Genomic DNA, 15,679 nt, shown 5'->3' on the forward strand with positions numbered 1-15,679 from the left:
AGCTTTTCAAGGATTTAGAATGTCATTGGTACCTAAAAAACAATTGTAACCAACTATCAACTTCTGTTTTGATGAAAGGAGATCAATAACATGGCGAAATCCGACGGCAGCTTGGATCTTCTTCTCTTCTGCCCTGTGATTTTCTTCTTTCACCTTCTTCTGCCAGATATTAATTAAAAAAAATCTTTTAATAATATAATAAAGTGATTTGTTGTCAATAAAACACATTAGTGCATTATATTATACCTTTCTCATCTTTCAGCACCACTGTGCTAGGCCTATACATAAGATGCCAAATTATATAAAATATAGAAGTATTAATTTTTAATATTCATTGTGTCCATTTATAAGTAAAATCAGGCTTAAGCTTTGTTTATAGAAAATGCTTAGTCATCAACAGATTTTAAATTAGAAATTAATGCCAATATAAAGTCAATTCAGATTTTCACTTTTACTTGTAAGTCTTAGTCAGTTACCCTCCACCATTATTTCAAAAGGGCAAAAGGAGCAATTAGATTTCAAAAACCTCCACCATGATTTGGTCGTGGCTGAAGGCACTGGAAAAAGGGTTTTAATGTCCCATTCCAAGTATGGAGTAGTAATGCTAGAATGAATTTTGTAAGGGGAGGAGTGTGGTAGAAAAGCTACTTTTTGGATTGTTTGGATTTCTACGGTCATCAATTGATCAAGTTGTAATTTAGAAGATTAATAGAAGAAGTTTCAAAAGCAATAACCAATAAGACTATAAGAGTGGATGATGAGTGCACAGGATCAAAAAGCAATTGCTAAATCTTACCAGAATTGCAGTGCTCCATAGATTCTGCACTGTCACCATTTCTGACAAACCCTCAGAGGTATTTGTTCATTCAATTTTAGAGGTTGATTCATTGAGGCCCAACTGATAAGGTACTTTTGTGCTGTTTCAGATCATTTTTTAGAAAAGAAAAAGACGTGGTTTTGATTTATCTGAAACTGAATGCTTGTTTTCTTTTGGTTTTGTCTGTTCCAATTAATACAACACAAGCAGAAACAATGTAGACTTTGGTTGACTTCGTAGTTGCTTCTTCAAATCTTTCAAGGGTTAAGTTCCTATAACATCGAAAGAGAAAGTGTTGTTGTCCTTTTGCCGGAGCCATGGCGACTAAGTCTCAAGCAAATTCCAGGAGAATGTATTCATGGTGATGGGACAGCCACATAAGCCCCAAAAATTCAAAATGGCTCCAGGAAAATCTCACAGGTAATGCCTTCTATCTCTCTGCTGCCTTTGGTAGTAACTTAGTTTTTAACAGTTATTTTTCATGAATTGGCACCTTCATTGAATCACACACCATTTATCGATTTGTTATATATGGGGGAAATATATGTTTCTGACATCGAATTGAAAGGGAATATGTTGAGATTGTTATGACTATAAGGCCTTAAAATTGTAGCCAAAATGCTTTTTTTGCTAGAAGCTTTATAATATAGGACTTGCCAATGAAAGTATATTTCATCTTCAGTAATGTCTGCCACAATAATAAAATGTGGTTTAAATTTGTTTTCAGTTTCATTTCAAAATTTAAGGGGCATATATGGATTTTTATGGAAGCATTTTCCTGAAACTGCAAATGTGTGTCTACATGAATATTTTCAAATCATCTTTGTTAGTTAATATCTTCTCCAAAATATTTTTCTTTTTCTAGCTATAGATGTTGAAGCATGGAGAGATGTGATTTATTTTGTTTCACAACATATTAGTTCTTTCCTCCAGGGACATGTTACATGCTCTGTATGTGCTAGTCTACTGAGCCAAGTCTACTTCCTTTATTCTCAATTATATCATTTATTTGCTTATTCTCTCAGAGAGATGTGACAATATTTAATTTTTCTGTTATCATCCATTTGGTACTGTCTGTGTTTTAAAAACGTTTGAACTTATCACAAGGATATTCCCTCTTGCACATATATGGATGCCAAGGTGAAGCAAATGATTAAGCTTATTGAAGAAGATGCAGATTCCTTTGCCAGGAGAGCACAAATGTATTATAAAAAACGCCCAGAGCTTATGAAAATGGTTGAAGAGTTTTACAGGGCATATCGGGCATTGGCTGAGAGATATGATCATGCAACTGGAGTGATCCGCCACGCCCATAAGACCATGGCTGAAGCATTTCCTAATCAAGTTCCTATGATGCTGACAGATGATTTACCTGTTGTTTCTCCTACGGAGACTAAGCCACATACTCCAGAAATGCGACACCCTTCACGTGCATTTCTTGATCCAGGTGAACCACAAAAGGATGCTTCTGCTCATTTCCATGCTATCAAAAGAAATGGTGGTTATACTAGTGAACCCGATTCTCCTTTGAACAAAACCGGTTTGAAACAGCTCAATGACCTCTACATCCCTGGAGAACAAGAAAATCTTACAAAGTTTGCTAGAAGGGGGCTCAATTTTTTTGAGACGCAGGAGGAGAGTAATGAGCAAAACAGTGGAAGCAACAACACTTTGTCTGAGTCTGAACGCGTGACAAAAGCTGAGACGGAAATTTTGGCCTTGAAGTAAGCCATTGCCAAATTAGAAGATGAAAAGGAAGCTGGCTTGCTTCAGTATCAGCAGAGTTTGGAGAAAATGTCTAATCTCGAGTTAGAAGTGTCTACTGCACAAGAGAATTCTCAAAAACTCGATGAGCGAGCAAGTAAAGCTGAAGCTGAAGTTCAAGCCTTAAAGGAAGCCCAAATCAAATTACAGGCTGAAAGTGAAGCTAGTCTTCTTCAGTACCAGGAATGCTTGGAGAAAATATCTAATCTGGAGAAAAATATTTCTTCTTTGCAAAAGGAAGCAAGAGAACTTAATGATCGAGCTACTAAAGCTGAAACTGAGACTGAGTCCCTAAAGCAGGAACTTGCTAGAGTAAAAGCTGAAAAGGAAGCTACCCTTGTTCAATATAACCAGTTCTTGGAGACAATATCAAAACTGGAGGAGAGAATAAAAGAAGTTGAGGAGAATGCATGAAGGATTAAGGAGCATGCTGATATAGCAGAAAAAGAAATCGAAGCTTTGGAATTACAAGTTACTAAACTTAATGAAGAAAAGGAAGATGTTGCTCTCCACTATCAGCAATGCATAGAGATAATTTCCAGTTTGGAGTATAAGCTCTCTTGTGTTGAAGAGAAGGTGCATAGGCTAAATTCCAAGATAGTTGATGGGGTTGAAAAGTTACAGAGTTCAGAATAGAAATGTCTTCTCTTGGAGACATCAAATCACACTCTGCAGTCAGAATTACAATCTTTGGCACAAAAAGTGGGGTCTCAAAGTGAACAACTTAATGAGAAGCAGCAGGAATTGGGTAGACTTTGGGGTTGCATACAAGAGGAGAGACTGCGATTCATTGAGGCTAAAACTGCTTTCCAAACTCTTCAGCAGTTGCATTCTCAGTCTCAGGAAGAGCTTAGATCTCTTGCTTCTGAACTTAACAGTAAAGTGGAAATACTGAGGAATGTGGAATCTCGTAAGCAGGCTTTAGAGGATGAAGTACACAGGGTGAGTGAGGAAAACCAAATTCTAAATGAGGTCAAAATTTGTTCATCTTTGTCTATAAAAATTTTGCAGGATGAGATTTTGAATTTGAGGGAGACAATAGAGAAAGTTGAACAGGAGGTGGAGCTTCGAATTGATGAAAGAAATGCTCTTCAGCAAGAAATTTACTGTCTTAAAGAAGAGCTTAATGATGTGAATAAAAAACATGAAGCCGTGATAGAGGAATGTAGACAAAGGATCAAGCTAAATGTTTTGATGATGCCAAAGGATTACATGAATCATATGCTTCTCAAAGATTTACTCAAGACAAAGCAATTAAAGATACTCAAGATGGATGATCAAGACAGTCTATAGAGTCTTAGAAAGGGTATATTAAATAGGAAGGGAATTCCAATTGAAGTAGCAAAAGGTTTGGCCAAGAATTTTAAGTTAAAAAGTCTTTTTCCACAAATTTACTCTCTGGTAATCGATTACCAGAGGATGTAATCGATTACCAGTGGCCAAAACTGATTTACAACAGCTATTAAAATTTGAATTCAAAATTTGAACTGTGTAATCGATTACACATATATGGTAATCGATTACCAGTAGTTTCTGAACGTTTTAATTCAAATTTTAAAGCGTGTAATCGATTACACACATATTGTAATCGATTACCAGAGGAGTTTTTCAGAAAACATTCTCAACAGTCACATCCTTTTGTGTGGTTTTTGAATGGCTATCATAGGCCTATATATATATGTGACTTGAGAGACGAATTTGCTAAGTTTTTTTCCAGAACAAAAAGGTCTTATTCTCTTAAAAAGTAAAATCGTTTTATCCTCTTAAAAATTCCTTGGCCAAATTACTTGTGATTCAATAAGGAATTATTTGAGTGCTCAAATTGTTAAATCTATCTCTTTCAAGAGAGATTTCTTCTTTTCTTCTTCTTCTTCATTCTAAAAGGGGATTAAGAGACCGAGGGTCTCTTGTTGTGAAAGAAATCTAAACACAAAGGAAGGGTTGTCCTTGTGTGTTTAGAACTTGTAAAAGGAATTTACAAGATAGTGGAACTCTCAAGCGGGTTGCTTGGGGACTGGACGTAGGCACAAGGGTGTGGCCGAACCAGTATAAATCTGAGTTTGCATTTTCTCTTCTCTTAAACTCCTTTATTTATTATTGTTTTATATTCATATTCAATCGGTTCTATTTGAATCAATATTTAAGAAATTCATTATTAAGGGAATTTATAACTGGAATAGAAAGAGAAATAGAATTTTTAATTGGGGAAATAAGTTGTGATATCTTAATTCAACCCCCCCCCCCTTCTTAAGATATCTGAGGCCACTTGTCCAACAAGTGGTATCAGAGCTTCATTCTTGTATAAAGTTTAGAAGCTTCAAGAATTATGGCCTCATCAAACTACTTGTTTCCCGAGGGAAATTCTATAAATAGACCTCCCATTTTTAATGGAGTGGGTTACCACTACTGGAAAACCCGCATACAAATCTTTATAGAGGCAATAGATTTAAATATTTGGGAAGCCATAGAACAAGGACCTTATGTTCCTTCTATAATAGCCGGAAGTGCAACAATAGAAAAACCAAGAGCAGATTGGGCTGAGGAAGAAAGAAGATAGTACAATATAATTTAAAGGCCAAAAATATTATTACATCTGCCTTAGGAATAGATGAATACTTTAGGGTTTCAAATTGTAAAAGTGCTAAGGATATGTGGGATACACTACAAGTAACACATGAAGGCACTACAGATGTTAAAAGATCTAGGATAAACACTTTAACTCGTGAATATGAACTTTTTAGGATGAATATAAATGAAAGTATACAAGACATGCAAAAGAGGTTCACACACATAGTTAATCATCTTGCATCTCTAGGAAAAACTTTTCAAAATGAAGATCTAGTAAATAAAGTCTTAAGATGTCTTAATAAAGAATGGCAACCAAAAGTAACAGCCATCACAGAATCTCAAGATTTATCTAGTATGTCTCTTGCTACATTATTTGGAAAATTGCAGGAGCATGAAATGGAATTACTAAGATTAAATCAGCATGAAGAAACTGATAAGAAGAAGAAAGGAATCGCTCTTAAAGCCTCATCTGCAATCCAAGAAGACAGTGATAAAGAAGATTCAATTGACTTGGATAATGATGAAGATATTAGTCTGTTTGTAAAAAGATTCAACAAGTTCCTAAGAGTCAGAGGAAATCAAAAGCGACCAAATTTTAAACCTAAAAGAAGGACAGAAACTTCATCCTCTACTCTAAAATGCTTTGAGTGCAATCAACCTGGACATCTGAGGGTTGATTGTCCCATCTTCAAGAAAAAGATGGAGAAGTCTGAAAAGAAAAATATTAATGAAAAGAAATTGAAGAAAGCATACATTACATGGGATGAAAACGATATGGAATCTTCTGAAGATTCAGAAAATGAAGAAATAAACCTCTGCCTTATGGCAAAAAGTTATGAAAGTGATGAAGAGGTAACATCTTCAAACAATTTATCTATTTCTTTTGATGAATTGCAAGATGCATTTGCTGATTTGCATAAAGAGTCAATTAAACTTGCAAAGTTAGTTTCATCTTCAAAGAAAACAATTTCAAATTTAGAAAATGAAATTTTAAAATTAAACAAAGAATTAGATCATCTTAGAAATGAAGTCTCAATTTCTAAATCAAATGAAAAAGTTCACATTTCTACTATTTCTGACAAGAAAATGTCAGATTCTTGTAGTTGTTGTGAAAAGTATGAAAAAGAAATCAAAGAATTGAAAAACTCTCTTGCAAAATTCTGTTATAGTAAAAATAATTTAGATGTCATATTAGGAAAACAAAGACATGTCTCCAATAAGGCTGGATTAGGATATAAATCTGAAAAACAACAAAAATTTCATAAAAACTTCTCTACTTCCACACAAAAATACAATTCTAGTTCTATCACATGTTTTTACTGTGGAAGAAAAGGGCATGGCACATCTACATGCTATTTTAGAAGAAATTGTAACAAAATCAAAATGATTTGGGTCCCAAAAGGATCCTTTATTCATACTAACATACAAGGACCCAATAAAGTTTGGGTACCTAAGTTACAACCTTGATTTTGTAGGAACCCTTGAGGAAAAAGTGGTACATAGATAGTGGTTGCTCAAAACATATGACGGGAGACAAATCAAAATTCACACATATCTCTCCCAAGAAAAGTGGACATGTAACTTATGGTGACAACAACAAAGGTAGAATTCTTGGAGTTGGAAAAATAGGTACAAATGCTTCAACCTCCATTGAAAATGTTCTACTTGTTGAAGGTCTTAAACACAGTCTGCTTAGTGTGAGTCAATTATGTGATAAAGGCTATCTGGTATCATTTGATTCTCAAAAATGTGTCATTGAACATAAACATGATACGAATATAAAGCATATAGGGTTTAGAGTCAACAATGTTTACATGATAGACTTAAGTCAAAAACTAGATAATAATCAATGTTTTCTTAGTAAAGATGATGATCCATGGTTGTGGCATAAACGGATTGCACATATAAACATGGAACACATAAATAGATTAATATCAAAAGATTTAGTTGTTGGATTACCAAAACTAAGATTTGAAAAAGATAGGCTATGTGATGCATGCCAAAAGGGAAAACAAACTAGAGTTTCTTTCAAATCTAAAAACATTGTTTCAACTACTCAACCCTTACAATTACTTCATATGGATTTGTTTGGTCCTTCCAGAATCATGAGTTTTGGAGGAAGTTACTATGCTCTTGTTATAGTTGATGATTATTCTAGATACACATGGACTCTTTTTATCACTCATAATAATGATGCATTTCAAGCATTAAGAAAACTTGCAAAAATCATTCAAAATAAGAAAAATCTCAAGATTATATCTATTAGGAGTGATCATGGGGGTGAGTTTGAAAATAAAGAATTTGAATTATTTTGTGATAAGCATGGGATTGAGCATAATTTTTCTGCACCAAGAACTCCTCAACAAAATGGTGTTGTTGAAAGGAAAAATAGATCTTTGGAAGAGATTGCTAGAACTTTATTAAATGATACTCCTCTTCCAAAACACTTTTGGGCTGAAGCCGTTAACACTGCATGCTACATTTTAAATAGGGCTTTAATAAGACCCATTTTAAAGAAAACTCCATATGAGTTGTTCAATGGTAGAAAACCAAACATCTCACATCTTCATATCTTTGGTTGTAAATGTTTCGTATTGAATAATGGAAAAGATAACTTAGGAAAATTTGATGCTAAGTCAGATGAAGGTATTTTCCTTGGATATTCTCTGCATAGTAAAGCTTATAGAATATATAATAAAAGAACAATGACAATTGAAGAGTCTATACATGTTTCCTTTGATGAGTCTAATGCCATTCTTCCAAGGAAGGATTTTTTAGATGATATTTCAGATTCCTTAGAAGATACACATATTCATGGAAATGAATCTAAAGAAAAAGATGAAGGAAGAAATGAGGATTCTCAAGATAATGGAGCTAGAAGAAATAATGAACTTCCAAGAGAATGGAAAGCCTCAAGAGATCATCCCCTCGACAACATTATTGGTGATATATCAAAAGGGGTAACAACTAGACATTCTCTTAAAGATTTATGCAATAATATGGCTTTTGTATCTATGATTGAACCTAAAAATATAAAAGAAGCCATAGTAGATGATAACTGGATAATTGCCATGTAAGAAGAACTGAATCAATTTGAAAGAAATAATGTGTGGAAACTAGTAGAAAAACCTGAAAATTATCCTGTCATAGGAACAAAATGGGTTTTTAGAAATAAATTATATGAACATGGCATAATTATTAGAAATAAGGCTAGATTAGTAGCAAAAGGGTATAATCAAGAAGAGGGAATAGACTATGAACAAACATATGCTCCAGTTGCAAGATTAGAAGCCATTAGAATGCTTTTAGCATATGCATCCATAATGAATTTTAAACTCTATCAAATGGATGTTAAAAGTGCTTTTCTAAATGGTTTAATTCAAGAAGAAGTATATGTTGAACAACCCCCAGGCTTTGAAATCCCGGATAAACCAACTCATGTTTATAAATTGCAAAAGGCTCTTTATGGTTTAAAACAAGCCCCTAGGGCGTGGTATGAACGTTTAAGCAATTTTCTTATAGAAAAAGAATTCTCTAGAGGTAAAGTGGATACCACATTGTTCATAAAGAGAAAGCATAATGATATTTTGTTGGTTCAAATATATGTTGATGATATAATTTTTGGATCCACTAATGATTCATTGTGCAAGGAGTTTTCCCTTGATATGAAAAGTGAATTTGAAATGTCAATGATGGGAGAACTAAAATACTTTCTGGGATTACAAATCAAGCAAACTCAAGAAGGTATATTCATCAATCAAGCCAAGTACTGCAAGGAATTGATCAAAAGATTTGGGATGGAAAGTGCAAAACACATGGCTACACCGATGAGCACTAGCTGTTACTTAGATAAAGATGAATCTGGTCAATCTATAGACATGAAACAATATCGAGGTATGATCGGATCTCTTCTCTATTTATCTGCCAGTAGACCTGATATTATGTTTAGTGTATGCATGTGTGCTAGGTTTCAATCCAACCCCAAACAATCACATTTGAGTGCAGTTAAGAGAATCGTGAGATATCTATTAGGTACAATAAATTTAGGATTATGGTATCCTAAGAACTCAACATGTAACTTAATAGGATATTCTGATTCTGACTTTGCCGGATCTAAAACTGATAGAAAAAGCACAAGTGGAATTTGTCAATTCATTGGATCCGCTCTTGTCTCATGGCATAGTAAGAAACAAAACAGTGTTGCTTTATCCACTGCTGAAGCGGAATATATTTCTGCCGGCAGTTGTTGTGCACAGATTTTATGGATGAAGCAACAATTATCTGACTATGGCATCCTTCTTGATCGTATACCAATTAGGTGTGATAATACTAATGCCATAAATCTATCCAAAAACCCTGTTCAACACTCTAGAACCAAACATATAGAAATTATGCATCATTTTCTTAGAGATCATGTCCTAAAGGGAGATTGTATATTAGAGTTTGTTGATACAAAGAATCAGCTTGCTAATATCTTTACAAAACCTCTCCCAAAAGAAATATTTTTCTCAATAAGAAGAGAATTAGGGCTTTTAGATCTTAGTGATTTGGATAGGTATTTTTTTTTTAATGATTGATTGTGTTTTGATGAAGTATGACACTTGTTTTGTTTAACTTAGTTTACTTTTCTTGTTAGTGTAATTAACTCTTAAGATAGTATAAGTTTTTAGACTTAGAAATAAGTTTTCTTTTAAGGAAAAGGCTATTTTTTTGTTCTGGTAATCGATTACATGAATACTGTAATCGATTACACTAGAACAGATGGCCTGTAATCGATTACAGTATTCATGTAATCGATTACCAGTAAGCTGCCTCCTCCTGTAATCGATTACCATTACTTGTAATCGATTACCACGCATCCTGCTTTATAAATATCACGTTTTTAGAATCTCTTACGCAGCTCCTTCTTCCTTGCACCGTTCCTCCATTCCTAAACCTCAAAACCTTCATATCTCACTCGTTTCTTCATCAAATCAACTCCCGTAAATTGCAATCTTCTTCTTTTTCATTTTTCTTTTGATTCCACCGATTAAAATCTGCAAAACCTCCCTAAAATGGCAGAATCGTCAAAGAAACGAAAGGGTTCTTCCGCCTCCGCTTCGGCTTCAAGAGCTCATCGTTTTGGAGCCACTAGTGCATCCACAACACCAATTCCACCCTCATTGTCCTCTTCCCCAGTGTTTTCTTCCGACGAACAACAGAAACGGTACTCCAATCTTTTCTCATCTCGTTCCATTATCGACCCTAAGTTTATTGATATGGAATTCTTTTCTGCTGAAACCTTTGATTGCATTTAAGCCTTTCAGAACTTAGGTCTTCTACCTTTTATGTCATTACAATTGCCTATTTATCCTGAATTGGTTAAAGCTTTTTATTGTAATCTTGAAATTCAGGACAGCACTCTGATTTCTGAACTTTTTGGGATAAAAATGGTCATTGATCAGTCCCTTTTTCATGACTTAACCAAATTACCCAGTGACGGTGTACCATTTGAAGGTACACTGAATGACGACAGGAAATTTGATTTCTCTGCCCATGATGCTCGCCAGTTGGTTTGCACCAACAATGCGGATATGACCGGACGTCTTCTTGCCGGGTCATTGGCTTTTGAAAGCCGCATCCTTCACTATTTGATTGTGCGTATTCTGCTTCCACGGTCTTCCAACCTTGCCCAGGTTTCTGAGGAAGATCTAATTATCATGTGGGCCTTTCATACCGGCCGTCAACTTGACTGGGCACACCTTGTAAGATATCGCATGCATAAGGCATTGCGATTAAATGCACCTTTGCCGTATCCACAGCTTGTCACTCTCTTTTTCCACCATTTTCAAATTCCTCTTGATTCTGAACCTTATGTTCCAATCAAGAGATATTTTTTAATTGGTGCTGCTGTGATTGCTTCTTTTGGTTACCGCAAAGAGCGTGATGGCTCTTGGGTCAAAAAGGGCACTCAACCCGCTGATGAAGAAGGCAACCTCCCAGATGAAGATAATTCCACTCTTCTTCGAAGGCTTATGGACAAGTTTGATGGACTTCAGACTTTTGTTGGTGACAAGTTTGATGCCATGGAATTACAAGTTGACATGAGGTTCGATGCTATGGAATCAAGGATTACCAGAGTTGAAGAAGATGTCTCTTTCATCCGGACTTGTTTTGATCCACCACCTCCGCCTCCTTCATCCTCTTAGATTATATGCTATTATTATGACTTAGTTTTATTAGTGGTTAAGTATTATTAGTACTTTTTTTTATCACCGTGTATTTGGCTTTTTATTCTAGGTATCGTACTCTTGCACTATTATTATATTTCTCGCTTTTTGTTTTGGTTAATTATGACGCTGTATGGAGTTATTTTGATTTAATGGTTAGCTTTGTTTTGGATATTTATTGTGTTAATGTTTGGATATTGATTGATTTGCTCTAGTTCTTTTTGATGTTGCCAAAGGGGGAGAGAACTTGGGAGAGCACACTTGGGTTAGAAATCAATTATCAAGTAAAGTTAGGCATACATGCTAAAAGATAGGGGGAGTAAGGATTGTGTGAACGTGCTATCATCTTGTATATAGCTTGTCTTGATTTCAGGTGTTGTCATCATCAAAAAGGGGGAGATTGTAGACAAAGGATCAAGCTAAATGTTTTGATGATGCCAAAGGATTACATGAATCATATGCTTCTCAAAGATTTACTCAAGACAAAGCAATTAAAGATACTCAAGATGGATGATCAAGACAGTCTATAGAGTCTTAGAAAGGGTATATTAAATAGGAAGGGAATTCCAATTGAAGTAGCAAAAGGTTTGGCCAAGAATTTTAAGTTAAAAAGTCTTTTTCCACAAATTTACTCTCTGGTAATCGATTACCAGAGGATGTAATCGATTACCAGTGGCCAAAACTGATTTACAACAGCTATTAAAATTTGAATTCAAAATTTGAACTGTGTAATCGATTACACATATATGGTAATCGATTACCAGTAGTTTCTGAACGTTTTAATTCAAATTTTAAAGCGTGTAATCGATCACACACATATTGTAATCGATTACCAGAGGAGTTTTTCAGAAAACATTCTCAACAGTCACATCTTTTTGTGTGGTTTTTGAATGGCTATCATAGGCCTATATATATATGTGACTTGAGACACGAATTTGCTAAGTTTTTTTCCAGAACAAAAAGGTCTTATTCTCTTAAAAAGTAAAATCGTTTTATCCTCTTAAAAATTCCTTGGCCAAATTACTTGTGATTCAATAAGGAATTATTTGAGTGCTCAAATTGTTAAATCTATCTCTTTCAAGAGAGATTTCTTCTTTTCTTCTTCTTCATTCTAAAAGGGGATTAAGAGACCGAGGGTCTCTTGTTGTGAAAGAATTCTAAACACAAAGGAAGGGTTGTCCTTGTGTGTTTAGAACTTGTAAAAGGAATTTACAAGATAGTGGAACTCTCAAGCGGGTTGCTTGGGGACTGGACGTAGGCACAAGGGTGTGGCCAAACCAGTATAAATCTGAGTTTGCATTTTCTCTTCTCTTAAACTCCTTTATTTATTATTGTTTTATATTCGTATTCAATCGGTTCTATTTGAATAAATATTTAAGAAATTCATTATTAAGGGAATTTATAACTGGAATAGAAAGAGAAATAGAATTTTTAATTGGGGAAATAAGTTGTGATATCTTAATTCAACCCCCCCCCCCCCCCTTCTTAAGATATCTGAGGCCACTTGTCCAACAAGGAAGTCCAGTCAACTGACTTAGACCCACAGTGCTTTGGATCATCTGTGAAAAAATTGCAAGATGAGAACTTAAAGCTGAAGGAAACATGTGAGGCTGACAAAGGAGAGAAAAAAGCTCTTTTGGTAAAATTGGAAACCATGGAGAAACTTCTAGAGAAAAATATTGTTTTACAGAATTCCCTTTCAGACTTGAATGCTGAGCTGGATAGCGTCAGAGGAAAGGTAAATGTGTTGGAAGAAACATGCCAATCTCTACTGGTGGAGAAATTAAATCTTGCTGCTGAGAAGGCCACCTTGTTTTCTCAGTTACAATCCACAACTGAAAAGTTGGAGAAGCTCTTAGAAAAGAGAAACCTATTGGAAAATTCACTATTTGATGTGAATGCTGAACTTGAAGGGTTAAGGGTGAAGTCCAAGGTATTAGAAGACACATGCCGATCACTTGACCATGAGAAGTCCAGTATCTGTCAAGAGAAAGAAACCTTAGTTTCACTGTTGAACATAACTCATCAAACACTGAAAGATCTTGAGAAACTGCACAGTGAATTGGAATTGAAGCATTTGGAACTAAAAGGAGAAAAGGAGTCTGCACTTCAAAAGGTAGAAGAGCTACTAGTTTCCCTATATTCTGAGAGGGAAGAGAATTCCAGAGTTTTGAAATTGAATGAAGATGAATTGGCTGAGAAGGAATTACAAATTCTTATTCTACAAGAAGATGCAAATTGCAAGAAAAAGGAATATGAGGAGGAACTGGACAGAGCTATACATGCTCGACTTGAAATTTTCATCTTGCAGAAATGTATTGATGATTTGGAGAAAAAGAACCTCTCCTTTCTAGTTGAGTGTTAGAGACTTTTGGAGACTTCCAAAATGTCTAACAAAATGATATCTAAATTGGAGACTAAAAATGTTTAAAAGCAGATTGATGTGAATTCTCTGTCTAAGAAAATTAAAATACTAAGGATTGGCTTGATTCAGGTGTTGAAGACTCCTGACAATAACAGTGGGCATTTCGGTGAGGATATGCTTGAAGAAGACCAAATGCTCCTGAACCACATATATGGAAAACTTCAGGAGAGGCAGAAATCTTTTGACACAATTTTCAATGGAAGCCAGCAAATGGCCATTGAGAATTCAATTCTGATTACATTCCTAGAGCAGTTGAAACTAAAGGTGGAAAATCTTGTGACACAAAGAAACACCCTTGATGAGGAGTTCAATATCCAGTCTAAGCAGTTCTTGGCATTACAAATAGAGGTCCAAAAGATATTGCAGAAGAATTAGGAGTTGGAGTTGACAATAAGCAAAGTAGAAGATAGAATGGAAGTAATGACAATTGAGACAGACAATCTACAAAAGCAGTTGTCAGACTTGGAAAAGAGTCACAACAATTTACAGGAGGATAGTTGCAAGATATTGGAAGAGAAGAAGTCCTTGACAAGAAGATTTCTAGATCTAGGTGAAGAGAAAAGTAACTTGGAAGAAGAAATATGCGTCATGATCCATGAGGCAATAGCTCAATCTAATCTTTCCCTGATTTATGAGGATATTATCTTTGAAAAACTCATGGAACTTAAAGAGCTAGGTGAAGATCTTGATAAACATTGTTTAGCAAATAATGACCTTGATGAGAGATTAAGAGTAATGATGTGCAAATTAGAAAATGCAGAAATGGAAAATTCACATCTTAAAGAGTCATTCGTAAAGTCAAATGTTGAACTACATTTAGTTGAATCTATCAATGGTCATTTGAGCTGTCAGATTAGGGATGAAAGGGAGATGTTGCATCTAAAGGAAAATGAGCTTTTGGAAGCAGCTGAGATGTTTCATGTTTTACATACTGAGAAAACATAATTGCAAAGAATGGTGGAAGATCTGAAGATTAAATATGATGAAGCTAGGGTGATGCTTGAAGAACAGGCTAATCAAATTTTGAAATTGTCCTCAGACAAGGATCATCAAAATGAAGAGCTCATATGCCTGTCTGAAGTGAATCAGAAGTTGGAGTCTGAAATGGGGTACCTACGTCAAGCGCTTGGAGAAACTAAACTGAGGGAAAAGAAGCTAGGTGATGAAGTACTTAAGGGAACAAATGAGATTGAACAATGGGAAACTCAGGCTTCAACAATCTTTGCTGAACTGTAGATTTCTACTATCAATGAAGTTTCTCGTAACAGATAAAGATTCATCTTTTTTGTTGGTTGTCTGACAGATTCGACAAATAAAAGCTCATATTTCAGAGCTACATTTGCATGCTGAAGCACAGGCCGTGGAGTACAAGCAGAAAGTTAGTAACTGTGTGGAATAAAATAAAATGATCTTGGTTGCTATTAGTTATAATTTATATATAGTTCAGCAGTACCAAGAACAGGAGTCCTTTTTTTTAAACAGACAGACCAAGAACAGGAGTCCTTTTTTTTAATTGACAAATATTAGTTCTTAGTATTATTAGTTCTTTGACCAACATTAGTTTTTTTTTTTAATTTAAGTTTCACTAAAATTAGGCTTCTACACTAACTTCTGGAAGGGATTAAAGACCAACAACTTTATTATCATCGTAACAATTACCATGTCAAGCTAACATTCAGTTGTATATGAACAAACTTTAACATATGAACAAAATATAAAATTAATAAAACATCATATGAACATGAACCAGAGCTTCAATAAAAAAAAAGCCACTGACCTGTTTGCAGCCCAATCAAAAATGGATTAGCTTCTTCACCAACAACTCATCGCTGACATGCACGCTTCTTCCCTGCAACCACGATTAGCAAACATCACCATTAACAAAAATTATATGGA

At 34.9% G+C, this 15,679-nt stretch overlaps 1 pseudogene; it reads left to right on the top strand.

Annotated features, from left to right (window-relative positions):
* Positions 1 to 1,134: 1,134 nt before the first annotated feature.
* LOC100778930 (protein NETWORKED 1D-like) lies at positions 1,135 to 15,055 on the top strand (annotated as a pseudogene).
* Positions 15,056 to 15,679: the final 624 nt, after the last annotated feature.

This window comes from Glycine max, chromosome 15 (genome assembly GCF_000004515.6).
Source record: "Glycine max cultivar Williams 82 chromosome 15, Glycine_max_v4.0, whole genome shotgun sequence".
Taxonomy (NCBI): domain Eukaryota; kingdom Viridiplantae; phylum Streptophyta; class Magnoliopsida; order Fabales; family Fabaceae; genus Glycine; species Glycine max.